This window comes from Diabrotica undecimpunctata, chromosome 2 (genome assembly GCF_040954645.1).
Source record: "Diabrotica undecimpunctata isolate CICGRU chromosome 2, icDiaUnde3, whole genome shotgun sequence".
Classification (NCBI taxonomy): Eukaryota; Metazoa; Arthropoda; class Insecta; order Coleoptera; family Chrysomelidae; genus Diabrotica; species Diabrotica undecimpunctata.
Window position 1 is genome coordinate 176,194,446 of NC_092804.1, and position 15,591 is coordinate 176,210,036.

The following is a 15,591-nucleotide window of genomic DNA, read 5'->3' on the forward strand; positions in this document are numbered from 1 at the left end:
GCTGTAAGGATGCGCCGACACGATTACAGTTAATAGCAGGTAGATAACCATCATTCGATTCTTTAGTAAAAACCTGTGAAAATGCTAAAGAGAGAGTTTCGGAAGATTTTTTGTCAGAAGAGCATAAAGTCTGGTTGGATTTTTGAAGTAGAGGAATGGAAACTTTAGGCCTCATGGAGGAACGTAAACATAAAACTATTGAACGAGTTTTAAGTAGCTTGAACCAAAGGATGTACGTGTACATATTTTTGAAAGAATAGATAGACGCTAAACAGTCTGTACATATTGATACTCTTTTATATTCTGGTATAAGATATAAGTTTTAAGTACAGTTTAACTAACATAGACAAAAGCACGCCAGCGTGTTTGACTTGATGGATATTTAAACTTCCTAATACCAATTCAATTTAAAATATCTAGTACCAGATGAGGAGAATTTGAGGCTCCAGTGTTTTTTTTTGTACAAAATTAAGTTCAAATTATATATAAACATTTTAATATGTTATAATTGTTACCAATAAATACTGCTTTGATACAACTTTTCCAAAATACAATCTTTCCTCCTTGGACAAATATGACAACCTTCTTTTCTTTTTGGATGTGGTGAATTTGCTTCTTCCACGGGAAAAACGTCCTTCTGTTGTCTGAATATTGACTATTTAGTCAGCATCACATCACGAAAGCATTTACTTCTAAAATGGCAATAATGTTTGTAAACAATGTAGTTGGCCACCTTTTGGATTGCAGGTGTATTTGGCAATCATCTTGACCAGTGTACCTATGTAACCCTTTGTGGCATTATACTGTGTTATTATATCTGTTTTTTTTTGTCTTCGAAAACTTCGGATTGTTGGTGTATAAAAGGTAAAAGTATAACACTGCAGTTTACATTTTGGACACAGAACATCAATGTGATTTCCGACTAAAATCCAAAAACTGAAAAACAAATATCACGATTTTGAGCAGGAATACACTCTGGAATGATGCACTTTTTATTCATTCAAAACGTTTCCATAGTGTTAGTTTCTTATCGATGAGATCTTTTGCTAATTCCAAAAAAGTAAAGAATTTATCCGTGGCAATTTTATAACTAGGACCCAGATATAAGGATCGGTCAAGAAGTGAATGGTGGTCATTTTGAACATTTTTAATTGAAAAATACATTATCAAAAAAACAGAATTAAGTCATTATCAAAATGTTACAACTTAAAAATCAATTTTCTCAGTTATATTTGCACCAAACTTAATTACATAAACTTAAAAAACTTTATATTGCTGAACAGAAGACTAAAATCCCTTTCTAACAAGGTGCCATACGACCCCCTTTGTTATTCATAATTTTCGAGAGGATGCTTATAATTCAAAGGGGGTGCTGGAGGTTTATATTAATTTCATACTGTAAATTGTCAATTTAAGAATAAAAACCAACCTGTTTTAGATTTTTTTCACATAGTACATAATAACGCACACACATAGTACATAATATCGAAACTAACTACATAACTAAAAAAAATCTAACAATTAGTGAACAATGGGAAACGTGTAAAAATTACATTAAAGACGCAGCAAATAACATTCTAGAGCCGCAAAGACCACCACCACGCAATGAGTGGTTCGATGCTGAGTGCGAGGACATTACAAGAAGAAAGAACAATGCATATAAACTGATGCAGCAAAGAAGAACCCGAGAAAAAGAACAAAAATATAAAGATCTCAGAAGAGAAGAGAAGTACATCCATCGGAGAAAAAAGTGAACTTATGAAAATAGAATATTGGAAGAACTTGAGGCATTAAGAAAGGGAAATCAAACAAGAAAATTCTATAAAAATCTAAATAAAGCAAGAAAAGAATTTAAACCAAGGATCGGACTATGTAAGGATAAGGAGGGGCATATACTCAATACAAAAGAAGAAGTATTGAAAAGGTGGGTGGAACACTATAAAGAACTGCTTACTATCGAAGTAAAAGATCCAAATCAACCACCCCCAGGGGCAAACAACAATACACCATTGGAGCCTCCATCAATTCAAGAAGTACGGGATGCAAGAAAACACCTAAAAAATAATAAATCTCCAGGAAGTGATGGTATACCCGCGGAACTTATTAAATGTGGAGGTGCTACTCTGACTAATCATATATATAAAATCATACTGAGAGCCTGGAATGAGGAACAAATCCCAGAAGAGTGGTGTATTGGGATCGTTTGCCCGCTACACAAAAAGGGCGATGAATTAGAATGTAGAAACTATAGGGGAATAACCCACCTTAATACAGCATACAAAATATTTTCGAGTATTTTATATGGTCCCCTGAGTGAATATTCAAAGGAGCTTTTTGGCGAATATCAAAGTGGTTTTAGGCCTGGTCGATCAACAACAGACCAGATCTTTGTGCTAAGGCAAATACTGGAAAAAACCAATGAATTCAATATCGACACATACCATCTTTTCGTAGATTTTAAATCGGCCTATGATAGTGTCCTAAGAAATAAATTGTATGAGGCCATGGATGAATTCCACATCCCCGATAAACTGATAAGATTGGTTAAGGCTACAATGGGTAAAGTTGTTTGCAAAGTCGAAATACAGGGCGAACAATCATAGGCATTTGAAATGCATGTTGGGCTGCGACAGGGAGATGCGCTGGCGTGCCTTTTCAACATAGCTTTGGAAAAGGCGGTCAGGGATGCCCAAATAGACAGCAGAGGAAACATTTTTAATAAATCATCCCAAATTTTGGCATATCCAGATGATGTTGATCTAGTTGCCCGCACAACACGCAAGCTATAAGAAATGTATACCACCTTGTCAAACGCCTCAAAAAATATGGGCCTGCAAGTAAATGAAAATAAAACTAAGATAATGGCATCAACACCCAACAATAGAGCCAGAAACATCGGCCACCAATTCACGGTTGATAATTCTACCTTTGAAGTGGTGGACAAATTCACATACTTAGGCTCCCTGATCACCAAGGAGGGCGTCATGACGGAAGAAATCAAGCAAAGAATAATCCTAGCAAACAAATGCTATTTTGGACTGAGTAGACATATAAGAAGCAGAAACTTAAGCCAAAAAACAAAAATAACCATATACAAAACCCTTATACAACCAGTGTTGACATATGGGTCGGAGACATGGACCATTTCCAAGGCAGATGAAAATCTCCTGCTTATATTTGAACGAAGGATCCTGAGAAGAATATTTGGTGGCATCTGTGAAAATGGTGTTTGGAGAAGGAGGTACAACTACGAGATATATCACAGATATAAACATATATTTGGTGGTAAAGACATAGTATCTTTTATAAAAATAGGAAGACTAAGATGGGCAGTACATCTGGCAAGATCACAGCAGAACAACCCTCCTAGAAGAATCCTTATGTCACAACCTGTGGGAAGTAGAAATACTAGTGGGGTAGACCAAAACTCAGATGGAGGGATGGTGTAGATGAGGATGGTAGACAAATAGGCGCAGCAAACTGGCAACAGTTGGCAATTGATAGAACTGACTGGCGTAATAGACTTGGGAAGGTCGAGGCTCTTTTATAGGGCTGTAGCACCAATGATGATGATGATGACATAATAATGCTAAAAATGAATTTATTCTATACATATGGACCGCATGGTATAATATATATTAAGGCGGAAACCATTAACCTAAAATTTAAGTAACACTACATATAATTGCAATGTTCAGCTTACATCTTAATTAATTTTATTTAGTTTTATTCTACATCTTTTGTTTTATAAGCAAAACCGTTTTGCCAAAAAAAAAATGTTAACTAATCGTTGCTTTTAACATAATTCTTTATTATAAACTACAAATAATGCTCGTCAGGCGAGCAACAACTGTTACACCAAAAAGACACAAACGATAATGTCGGGAGCATCTGTATTACACGGGAATTGTCTATTCATCCGTCCCACCGAACATTGAAATTTCGAGACGATGCTGGAGTGAGAGTATATAGTAATCCAGCACGCATCAGTGATAGCAGAAGGCAATAATAGTACGAGCAGTGAAGGAGATGAGCTAATTTCAAATGAAGATGCTTCAACACTAGATTATGAGTTTTATTATTATTACTAGATTATAATTTAACTATATCATAAATTAAATAATTAATTTATTTCCTAATAACTAATAAAATAGAAGATAATAATACCATAAGTCGAGAATAATAATTTCAAATTATAGTCCGGGAACTTATTACATTAATATTAATGAAAGAATTGTTAAAAATAAATACTACTATACAAAGTGTTTCAAAAAGTTATGTCATGAATAAAATTGCGCATTACGGGGACAAAAATAAATTGATTGAATCCAACTTACCTTAGTACAAAAGTGTACACAAAAAAAGTTACAGCCCTTTGAAGTTTTAAAATAAAAATTGTTTTTTTGCATTATTTCCTAAACTACTTGACATTTTGTAATAAAAATAAACATGTTACTTTCTTGTTCTGAAAGAATTTTTCATACAAAAGAAACAACAAAATCTAAGGGCACAGAAAAATTATAAGCGGGTTGTGCAGTCCTAAATCCCCCCAAACTTTTGAGTACGTTAAATTCAAATAAATTTTGTGGCATCATTGGTTTAACACATTATTTTTAAAACTTCTTTGCCTCTTATCACTTTTTCGAAAAACTAGTTTTTTCCTAGTTGGCCATAAATTATAATTAGTTTCTACGGATACAATAATTATTACAAACAGTTCCATCAATAATAGTCAATAATTTGAAGCTATCATTTATTGTGTAAATAAGATTAATATTAAAAATCTTGATATTACGATGACCTACACATTTCAGTGTAGCTTTGGACTACACAAAAAGGTTAAAGAAATTTCGAATATATACAAGAAACACCACGAGACAAACCTGAAAAATGATCAAGGCGACTACGTACATACCCAGGAAGAACTAGCTAAAATCTGGACAGATTATGCTTTGTCCCTCTTTGCAGACAACAGACCGAATCTGCCAACTACTAACCTATCTACAGAAACTTTGTCCGGTCCTCCGATTATTCGCGCCGAGGTGGAGTACGCTATAAAATAGCAAAACTGGGCAAGGCCCCTGGACCGGATGGCATTACTACGGAAGCCCTAAAACTGTTGGATGATAACAACATCGACACTCTGGTAACAATCTTCAATGCCATATATGACACCGGCCACATTCCAACGGATTGGCTTTGTTCAACCTTCATAATGATCCCTAAATCACAAAGAGCGACAAGGTGCAAGGATCACAGACTAATTAGCTTGATAAGTCATTTACTTAAAATATTTCTTCGCATACTCCACACAAGAATGTTCAGAAAACTAGAACAGCTGAGCGGCGAGACACAATTTGGTTTCAAGAAGGGACTCGGGACGCGTTAAGCATCATTCTGCTTAAATACCCTGGTACAAAACTGTATGGACCAACGAAAAGATATAGTCATCACATTCCTCGACTACGAAAAAGCTTTTGACACCGTAAAACACGATGAAATAATAAAAATGCTACACAATGCTGATATTGATGAGAAAGATATAAGAGTTATCCAGAATCTCTATTGGAATCAAAAGGCTCGTGTGAGGCTGAACAAATCAACAAACACAGAGAAATTCGAAATTTTACGAGGGGTGCGACAGGGGTGTATTTTGTCTCCTATGCTGTTCAACCTCTATGTGGAGAATGTTTTTGCAGAGGCACTTGAAGGCAGTGATTGTGGTATAAAGGTCAACGGGTACCCGATAAATAACATTCGTTACGCTGACGACACCGCAATAATCACAGATAACGAACATGATATGCAGTTGATACTAAATAAAATAAACACCACAGGAAAAACATGTGGCCTGAAGATAAATGCTGGAAAAACAAAATGCATGACAATAAGAAAGGGCGCATTTTTCAGAGTACAACTGCACGTAGATAATGCTCCAATCGAGCAAGTGAAAACATTCAAATACTTGGAAATGATGGTGAATGACCAATGGGATCCTCAACAAGAAATAAAATGCCGTACCGAACAAGCAAGACAAGCTTTTCTTAAATTTAAACCGCTACTTTGTAACCGCAATCTTTCCTTCAATCTCCGTTACAGAATGGTTAAGTGCTATGTATGGTCCACATTGTTATACGGCATGGAGACATGGACGTTGAAAATATCTTCCATTAACAAGTTGGAAGCCTTCGAAATGTGGACCTTGCGAAGAATGTTCCGCATACCATGGACAGATAGGGTGAGAAACGAGGAAGTCCTAAGAAGAGCAAATACTGAGAGAGAATTGCTCAGCTTGATCAAGGCACGAAAGATTGGATACCTGGGCCACATCCTGAGAGGGGAAAAAACGCAATCCCTCAACTAATTATCCAAGGAAATATTGAGGGCAAGAGAGGAGTAGGTCGCAAACAAATGTCGTGGCTGCGAAATATAAAGAACTGGACAGGCGTAACTAACACTGGCGAACTTTTGCATGTCGCAAAAGACAGACGTCTGACCTTAAGATAATTCGCCAACGCACTATAGGTGCACGGCACCATAAGAAGAAGACACATTTCAGGAAATGGCAGATATGCATTGAACTTTGAGTAAGTTGGATCAGAATAAATTATGATTTCAATAAACTATCGGGAATATCGTAGGTAAATGTCAAGGAAATAGTGCAGCAGCCGCAAGACGTTATGCAGTAAAAGACCCCAATTGAAATACACCCGATAGACGATTATTTCTGACCATTGATCGTCGTTTACGGGAAACGGGTACATTCCAACCGCAAGTTGCTGGCAATAGTGGTCGTCCAATAATGGATGCAACTGATGAAGAGATTTTAGAAATCCTTGAAGAAGTCCCTGGAACAAGTACAAGGGTAATAGCTGCTCAACTAAATGTTTCTCACGTAAGGGTTTGGAGGCGTTTGAAGGATCAGCTGCTTAAACCCTATCACATAACAACGGTTCAAGAGTTATTGGGTAAAGATTATCCTAAAATGATTGAATTTTGCGATTGGTTGTTAATGAAAAACACTCGAAATGTTAATTTTAATAGAACTATTTTGTTTACCAACGCGGCTACCTTCAGTAGAAATAGAATAACAAACCATCATAACGAGCACATTTGGGCCGACGAAAATCATCACGCCAAAAAAACGACTCATCACCAAAGGACTTTCAAAGTTAATGTTTGGGCAGGAATTGTCTGTCACTATTACGTCACTTTTTATGACTAGTTAAGGATCCAACGCCTGTTTATTACCTCCCTCCAAATTTTATTATTATAAGTATAACCGTTCAAAAGATACGAGGTGGGAACGGACTTTTGACTAGCACTGTATAGTATAACGTACTATAATATATACTGTAAATAGTAAAGGGTCTTAGAGATAATGTAAGAGATACTTACCTTAGAAAAGTTTACTTATTTAGGGATTTAAGGAGAGAATAGGTATAAAACACATAAAATCTTTAAAGTTCTCTTCTTTTAAGTCGATTTTTCCACTCCGTTTATATGTTGTCTCCATTTTGTTTCCAGGAATGAACGAATTGGAGTCGAATAAAGTTATTTAATTAAGACTTACCAGTTTTTCCTATCATACTCTTTTTTTCATCATGAATTCTACAAAATTCTTGTTATTTGTTCTTGCCACATTATTTATATGCACATATAGACATTTTGTTGCAGGTATATCTTCATTCTAGTTTCCTCTCGGTTCTAATCATTTGAATATTTATAATTTTTTTATAATCCCATTTTTTCGTTGCCTACGACACTGCATATCACAGACCAGTCATGGTGGCACGCATCAGGGCTAACGGGATGTAATAATAGTGTAGATATGACAAATAGTCCTAAAGCGCCACAAACTTGGGATCATTTATAATATACACAGCTGTGAGTCTGGGGGTCGAGAGTCGAGAGCTCGTGACCGATGCCAAGAAGCACCCGATTCGGACGGGTTTTTCAAAAGAAAACAAGGGCAACGTGAAATAACAAATAATATCTAATGGAAAATGTCCGTAATACGGAACAACTGACCTTTATGTTGAATGTTTTTAGAAATAATTTACGCCGAATCAATCGATAAATTAACAATTAACAATTTTCCTGCAAAATAAATAGAGATGGAATTAGATGCAGATAACAGTGGAATATTTATTAAAAGCTACGAAATGTTACAACAATTTAATGTTCCATTTGTTTTTTTAATAATTTTTTTAATTTTTCCACACCGATGTAGAATACATTGACATTAAAAATTGCAAACGAAGTTTTGAACGAAACAAATAATTATTAAAATGCCTATTACGTGGTATACCGTCCAAGAAAAAGTGCAACTTGTAACATGGTAGTTTCAGGGTCATTCGATACGCGAAGTAATTCATTTATTTATTGTTGCCTTCGAAAATAGACTCCGAAAAAATAGTTCATAAACCAAGAGTTTTTGTTTGATTAGTTTACGTTTAGCCGTTTGCGAGAACAGACGTTATTGGAGTCAGCGAGACTCAACGTCACCGTTAGTTACTTTTTATCGAGCGTTTTATATTTCTTTGTATAAACTATAATGGATCATCGACCAAGTACGTCACGATCGGTTAGTGTTACAGATCCGAAATTTGAAGAGAAAGTGTTACATTGGTTCAATGATTTGGACTCTGAATATAGCGATATTGATGATATTGACAGTGATGTGGTAATAGAAAGCAGTCATGAGTCGATATCTGGGCAGTCTGATAGTGAATCTGATTCAAAAGACAATATTCCACAAACTTTAAACCAAGACTAGTCCAGTGATGATGAAAATAATATATTGGCGTCATATCTTCAAACTACTTTTATGGTAAAAACAGATTTAAGTGGTCAGCTAGTGCACCAAAAAAAATTCGTACTTAAAAGCATAATATTATTGTACATTTACCGGGGCTGCAAGGAAAGGTTCGGTCTCTTGGTCTTTCGGTACCTCCAAAGGAAATTTGGAACTATTTATTTACAAGTCAAATGTTAAATGTTGTAGTCGAATGGACAAATGTAAAATTGGCGAGTGTTCAGAGTCAAATACAAAAATGAAAATAGGCCGGAATTAAAAAATGTCGACCAGGTCGAAATGGAAGCATTTTTAGGCTTACTGATTTACACCTTAATATTAAGTCCAATGTTGAAGACATAGAATGTCTATTTGCTACAGATGGAACTTGCAGAGAAATTTTTCGGTCCGTAATGAGTGCCAAGAGATTTGCACTTTTATTGACTTGTTTACGTTTTGATGACTCTTCCACAAGAGAACAACGAAAAGCGCTAAATCCACTGGTACCAATTCAAGAACTATTTGAATCTTTTATTCAAAACTGTCAAACGGAGTTTTCTGTTGGTGAATATGTATGCATTGCTGAAATGTTATTTGTTTTCCGGGATAAATCACGCTTTAAAATGTATATTCTAAACAAACCACGAAAATATGGACTTAAAATTATGATATTAACAGATGCAAGAAACAACTATGTGTACAATGCGTATCTATATATAGGCCAAGATTCCGACGGAGTGGGCCTTTCAATAACTGAAAAAAAGCTTGCTAAACCTACTCAATCTGTGTTACGACTTTCTAAGCCACTATTTGGCAGTAACCGTAATGTGACAGCTGACAATTGGTTCACGTCTATAGAACTAGTTCAGTTGTTGAAATCTAATGGCCTAACATATGTGGGAACTATGAAAAAGGTTAAATGCATAGAGAAATTGGTTCAGTTAGATACGGTTTTACAAAAGACATTACCCTTCTTTCGTATGTTTAAAAAAAAAACAAAGCCGTCATACTAGTATCCTCCATGCATCATAGCAAAGCCGTTGATGAAAAAACACAAAAACCAGAAATAATTAGTCTGTATAATATGAGGAAAGACGGCGTTGATGCTTTGGATGAAAAATGTACGGTTTACAGTACGTCTAGAAGAACGCAACGTTGGCCAATGGCTATACTTTACAAAATACTAGATATGAGTACACTTAACGTTTTCGTTATGTATCAGTGTTATAGAGAATCCAAACCCTTAAAGAGGAAACATTTTATGAAGATACTGGCTAAAAGCTTAATTGAAGCACACATGAAACAATGAATGTATAATAGCAGAATCCCGACGGAAATAAGAGAAAACATAAAGCGAATACTGTGCGTGGTTGAACCTCTTTCTATTCAAGAAGATCGGTTAGCAGTTCGAAATTATTGCTACATTTGCCCATTAAAACTTCATAGAAAAACATCTCATTTATGCGTCTGTTGTAAAAAACTTATTTACTTGACTTGTTCTCATAAAATATGCAGAAACTGTAACGTTGAAAAAGAATAATCCCCTTTTTTGTCCTTATTTGCCCCTTGCACGTTCCTTTACGTTTAGACTACTGAAATTAAGAAATATTAAAAAAAAATTAAGTTTTGCGACGTAACACCGTACTTGTATTACGCTGTATTTATTTGCAACTTTTGACAAAAATGTTAATAATAAGAATAGTTAGTAACAGAAAGAACTAAAAAGACAATAGGATATTGCAAAAATGCCTAAAGAACAGATTATTATAAATAATGTGATAAAATAATTAAGCCACAAAAATTAAGCCACAACACAAAACATCTTCTAGAGAAAAGAAGAAAAGTTGGGAAAAATCAGGATCATAACCAAAATGAACTAAGAATTTTGAATAAGAAAATTAAAAAGAAAGTTAGAAAAGATCTGAGACGATGCAATACGATGGAAATAACTAGAGTAATAGAAGAAAACAGAAGCTTGAAAGTACTCAGACAGAGCATGTCCATTGGAAGAAAAAACGTCCACAAATTAAGAAATGAACAGGGGCAAATCATTGAGGATAGAGTTCAAATTATGAACACGATAGAGAGTTTTTATAGACAACTATACAAAGAACAGCAATGTTACCGGAGTGGATCATTACCAAAGATAATCAATCAGGGATCTGAAATTTTACCGGACGTAACACCCAATGAAGTTCGAAGATCAGTGCAAGAAATGAAAAACAATAAGTCGCCCGGAGGCGATGAAATAGTGGTAGATGCCTTGAAAGTGGCTGGAAAAAGATTATGGCAGGTCCTTGCCAAACTACTCACTCGATGTTTGCAGGAAGCAATAACACCAACCCAGTGGTATAACGCAGAAATTATCATACTTCATAAAAAAGGGGATGCTACCGACCTCAGGAATTACAGGCCCATAAGTCTACTTACACATATTTATAAACTATTTACAAAAATAATTACGAAACGACTAGAAAATAAATTGGAATTTTATCAGCCCATAGAACAGGCGGGTTTTAGAAAAGGCTATGGAACAAACGATTACCTACTGGTAATAAAAAATCATATAGAAAAATGCACTGAATATAATAAACCACTAGCTTTAATATTTGTCGACTATGAAAAGGCATTCGACACCGTAAATCAACAAAAAATGTTGGAAGCCTTGACAGAATGCCGAATTGACTATCGGTATATAAATATAGTTAAACACATATACCAAAACGCAACAGCCAGTGTTAGAGTGGGTGATCGTCAAACCAAGAAATTCCCAATACAACGTGGAGTACGCCAGGGGGACACCATATCACCGAAACTGTTCACTACGCTTTTGGAATATATATGTAAAAGGGCAAAACTGACCGACAAGGGCATAAACATAAATGGGGAAAAGCTTAGCCATCTAAGGTTTGCAGATGATATTGTACTAATAGCTGATAGGATAGATGAGGCCAAAGAACTTTTAAATCAGCTCTACCTTTCCTCGCTAGAAGGGGGATTGAAAATAAATATATCTAAAACCCAGATGATGACAAATCTTGTAGTCAGCGAAGATATATGCGTAGGAACAAGATCCATAGACCAGGTAATGGCCTATAAATACCTAGGTTATGAGATCCGCATAGGAAAAGATAACCAAATCGTTGAGCTTCTCCGTCGTATAAGACTGACTTGGGCAGCCTTCGGCAAGCTGAACCATATTTTCAAATCGTCTGATATACCAATATGCCTTAAAAGAAAAACGTTTAATCAGTGTGTTTTGCCAGTGTTAACTTACGGTGCGGAAACGTTGACCATGAAAAGGTAAACAGTTCAAAAGATCCGTGTGTGTCAAAGGGCGATGGAGCGTGCTATGTTGGGCGTTTCACTACGAGACAAGATCCCAAATCGCCAGCTACGACAAAGAACAGGAGTGGCTGATGCAGTAGAGACAGTAGCAACACTGAAATGGAACTGGGCATGTCACGTGGCTCGAATGATAGATAATAGATGGACAAAGCGGATACTGGAATGGAGACCAAGAGATGATGCCTACCGAAGCAGAGGTCGTCCACCAACACGTTGGACTGACGATCTAAAACGTTGTCATAGGAATTGGATGCAAGAGGCACAAGATCGAAATAGATGGAAAATTATGAGGGAGATCTATGTCCAGCAGTGGATAAGCGAAGATTGAATGATGATGATGATGATAAAATAATTATTTAAATTTGAATGAGACCACCATATTTATGATGAGTCCCGGAGACTCCACGTCACCGGTTATGTTCCTAAAATCGGACGTGACCGGTTATGGGTTAAAAATACCACTAAACATTTTTAAACTTCGGGATGTGTAAATAGTTTTGTAAAAAGTGTCATGAAGGTAATGAACCAGGTGTTAGACCTGTCAATGAGGAGGCATAACTCAGAAGGAAAGATATTCCATCAAGAAATAGGAACTTCCCTAAACGAACCATCTCCCTTTTTATAAATATGATGCTTAAGAATGACAACTACATGCTCTATTTGGACCTTAAAGTGCTCACAGACGAACAACGCGACCTATGAGACTTCTTCTAGTTTCAACAATGTAATACAAATGAGTAGCCATACAAGTAATCTTATATAAGATATAAGTAGTTATTAATAAAAAAAAATGTATATTGAGTGATTAGTTTTGAAAAATATCCGACTGTTTCCGCCAAACAAAAGAAATCAATGAATCCTTTTTCTATTTACCGTACGAGCATAAAGAACGATAATAAGTATATAATAATTATTAACCCTTCGTCAAAGTTTGTGATACGTGAAAATCAGGTGGAAATTAGTCGGTGTAAGGGTAAACACCTTTACTTTGAGTTGGGTCATCCCTTTGTCAGATTAACGCGCTTGAAGGGAGTCAGATTTATTGCACACCCTGTCTGATGTAGAGAATGACAGCGCCTGCTGAGAATTAATTTATATATATTTAGCAGCTTTGGTACAATATTGAAGATGAAGGATTGAGATTAAGCCGCTAAGTGTCCGGTCCACTTTGGAAAATTAAATTCTGACATTGCGAGGAATGTTATAAATGACCAAAGACATTATTAACAAATTTTAGTCAAAGGCTTTAACGCTTTGAATATGTTTTAACAAAAATTGTATTACTTATTAAAATGCTTAAAATTATTTATGTTATAATTGTGAAAATTATTAACTTTAATTAAGATTGCATTCGAAAAGAACGCTTTATGGAGTTGTAATCATTGTGCAATATTCGCCAAAGTAACGCAGTAATTCTCAACGTTTTATTTCGTGTAATTAACTGTATGTAAATTTGAAATTAACTAAACATTTAAATTAAAAACTAAAATTAAAAAGTTTCTAAAATTATTCGGAAACAATCATGTAAAAATGACATTATTTATTTATTGTATGGCATACAATAAAAACACATTAAAAATCAATTATAAAACGTTACACTGAGTATTACAAACGAACATCTAATGTATTATTAATATAATGTAAAACATTTTTGGTCGCATTCAGGAACTCATCGAAAACTCCAGCGAATAGGGGGCATTCTTCACAACAATGTGGCGGACTGCCTGTCGTTGCGCACCACAGTCACACTCAGGAGTTTTTCAAGGCTTTTACGCATCTGTATAAGCTGTCAGCACATCTACCGCTGCTTGTTCTTATTCTGTTTAGCGTTGTCCATGTATTGCGGGTCAGTTCAATGCCTGGCAGTTTCTGATCGATACATGCCATTTGGTGTGCTTCCTGTGGTGAGTCGCTCTCCCATTATCTTCTCCAAGCGTTGGTGAGGTTGAAATATTCCTGATGTAAGGAGTTGGCTCTTAACAATGGAGGATATCTGGAACTCAGTCTGTTTATTTCGATATCAAGCTTATTATGGTGGATGGGTAGTTGATGGTTGACCTCGATTTTTCGATATTCTCTAAAAAGAAAATGAGTTCTTCGCAGTTTCGGCGGTGGAATGTGACGTAAAATGGGAAGCCAATATTTCGATGTGGGTCTAATTGTACCTGAGATAATTCACATTGTCTGGTTGAATTGGGTGTCAATAATTTTGGTGTGTTTGCTATTGAGCCATACCGGGGAAGCATATTCAGCCCACTGAGTATATAAGTCCGAGGGCAGATGATCTGATTACGGAGGCTGAGGACCCTCATGTGGTGCCACATAGCTTCTGGACTATAGTATTTCGAGTTTTCAGTTTTGCTGCCGTTCTTTGTAGGTGTTCTTTAAAACTCAATGTTCTGTCCAGAGTCACTCCAAGATATTTTGGTGATGAGTTATGAGTGAGCAGTCTATTTTCAAAGAGAACGAAGAGTTTTTTTGTTGGCTTGGGCATTATTCGCCCAGTCGTCGGCGTAGCCAAATCTGCGAAGTTGTCCCAGGTAAGTCCGAGATGTATAAATTAAACAGAAAGGATGCCAACACAGATCCCTGTCGCAGTCCATTGCAGCTTTATTTGAACACTTTAAAGTTGTCCATCTTGACTTAAAAAGGTCTGCCTGTGAGCATGCTATCATTCAGTTTAGTTTGCTTTTGACACGGGATGGCACGGATTAGTTCGCAGATTAATCCTTGTCTCCAGACAGTATCGTTTGCAGCTCATAGGTCAATAAAAGCAACGCATTTTTTTGCTGTCTTTGCATACCAGCTTCAATATGTGTTGTTAAGGATAGGATATGATATGTGCAGCTAGGGTTAGGTCTGAACCCTGCTTGTTCAATAGGTATCAATTCAAATATATTTCTACTAATTCTGTTGTAAATTAAGCGTACCAGCAGTTTATAGACACAGCTCAGCAGTGTAATCGGTCGGTAATTTTGTTGCCAATCATTTGCCTTTCCTGGTTTTAATATGGCTATAATGTAGGCCTTTTTGAGTGAATGGGGGATTTCTCCTGATTTTACCATGTCTGTATAGACACCAGCCAGACACTTCCTAGCATATTTGCCACAGTGGAGTAAAAATTCTGGATGGATTTTATTATAGCCGGGTGCCTGATCAAATTCCAGTTGAACTGTTAAAAGCCTTAGATAACGGTAATATAAAGAGACTCACCCGAATTCTCAACCACATATATGTAGAGGGCAACATCCCGGAAGAATGGCTTAAATCGATATTTTTACCTCTACCAAAAAACAACAATCCCAAATCATGTAATGACTATAGATTGATAAGCCTAATGTGCCACCCTTTAAAGATTCTCTTGAAAATTGTTCAAAACCGAATTTATAAGAAATGTGAGGAGCAGGTAGATGAAACTCAGTTTGGCTTCAGAGGAGGCATGGGTA

General features: G+C 36.0%; 1 protein-coding gene across 1 annotated transcript in view; it reads left to right on the forward strand.

Moving 5' to 3' along the window:
* LOC140433998 (lachesin-like) overlaps nt 1-15,591 on the forward strand; it is a 675,206-nt gene that overhangs the window by 485,371 nt on the left and 174,244 nt on the right. The window lies entirely within an intron of this gene.